Source organism: Rhincodon typus, chromosome 22 (genome assembly GCF_021869965.1).
Source record: "Rhincodon typus isolate 14 chromosome 22, sRhiTyp1.1, whole genome shotgun sequence".
Lineage (NCBI taxonomy): Eukaryota > Metazoa > Chordata > Chondrichthyes > Orectolobiformes > Rhincodontidae > Rhincodon > Rhincodon typus.
In genome coordinates, this window is record NC_063353.1 from 7055350 (window position 1) to 7056618 (window position 1269).

A 1269-nucleotide genomic window follows, 5' to 3' on the forward strand; every position below is an offset into this window, starting at 1 on the left:
TGGTGTAGCGTGGTGCTATTGGTGTAGCGTGGTGCTATTGGTGTAGCATGGTGCTATTGATGTAGTGTGGTGCTATTGATGTAGTGTGGTGCAACTAAGGTTATACCTTTTGAAACCCCACCTGCACATTCACACATTCACAAACAAGACAAAAACACACAGTTTGACTCAAGTAGGATGAGTGGAAAGGTCTCGACAGGGAAAAACAAATTCTGTAATTCAAGGGTCCAGACCACAAAGCTGGGTGTTTCTCACAGTTCTTATGATATTTTACTCATGATGGTGTCTATAGAATGATGGCCGATCTTTGATTCAATAGCTGATTGGGTGGACCTAGATCTTTCCTTGGTTTAAAACTTTTTATTTTCAGAATCTTCAAGTCTTGTCTTTTTCACCCACAGAAAGATGCTGAGTTGTTTCTTCTTTATGGCATTCAGGATGGCTCTAAGTGCATTGCACCCACACATCTGAATCAAATTGCAGCTGAACCGATTTGAAGGCTATTGTTCGGCAGGTTATCCTTCACTAAAAGACTCCTGGTGCTAATCCGTCTCATAAAATATGCACCTCACTGTACGAAAAAGTAACATAATCTCATTCATCTGTACACAGCACAATCTCACTTGGCCTTCAAGTTTCAAAAACTCTTCCAGGACTTTTAGATATAAAAGAGTCCAATTTCTTGTTTTCCAGTTTATAGTCCAGAGGAAAAAATGTGATCACTTCTATTACAACAGATGATGAGTGCCCATTTCATCCCACTATGTAAATCTAGTCTTCCATTGTTAGCCTGGAGAAAGAGGAAAGCATACTTTAACAGAGCTGAGACAGACCAGATCAAAATTCATGTAAAAAACTGCTTCATTGCTTGCTCTTGTCTGTGACATGCCTTAAAGGCAGCATAGAGATTCAATACACAAAAGCTTTAAGTATGTATTTACATAGACAAGTAAGAAAAACCAACATTTCAGCTACTGATTGGCACTAATGTAGTGAGGGAAAATTAACATTAATTATGCCCAAAACATCATGAAATGAAAGGAGCTAAAATCCGCTTAACTCTGGATACAAATATCAAATCCAAGCTTTGGCTTTGGGTGACTTTATTTCAGAACTTCAAGCTATGACTTAAAGGACATAATTAAACAATTTATTATAAACATTTAATCACATTCATAGCACAGAATTAATCATTCAGCTTATTGCTTCTGTGCTAGGTCTTTGAAAGATTCCACTAAACTCCTTTTTCGCTGTAGGCCTGCAATTATG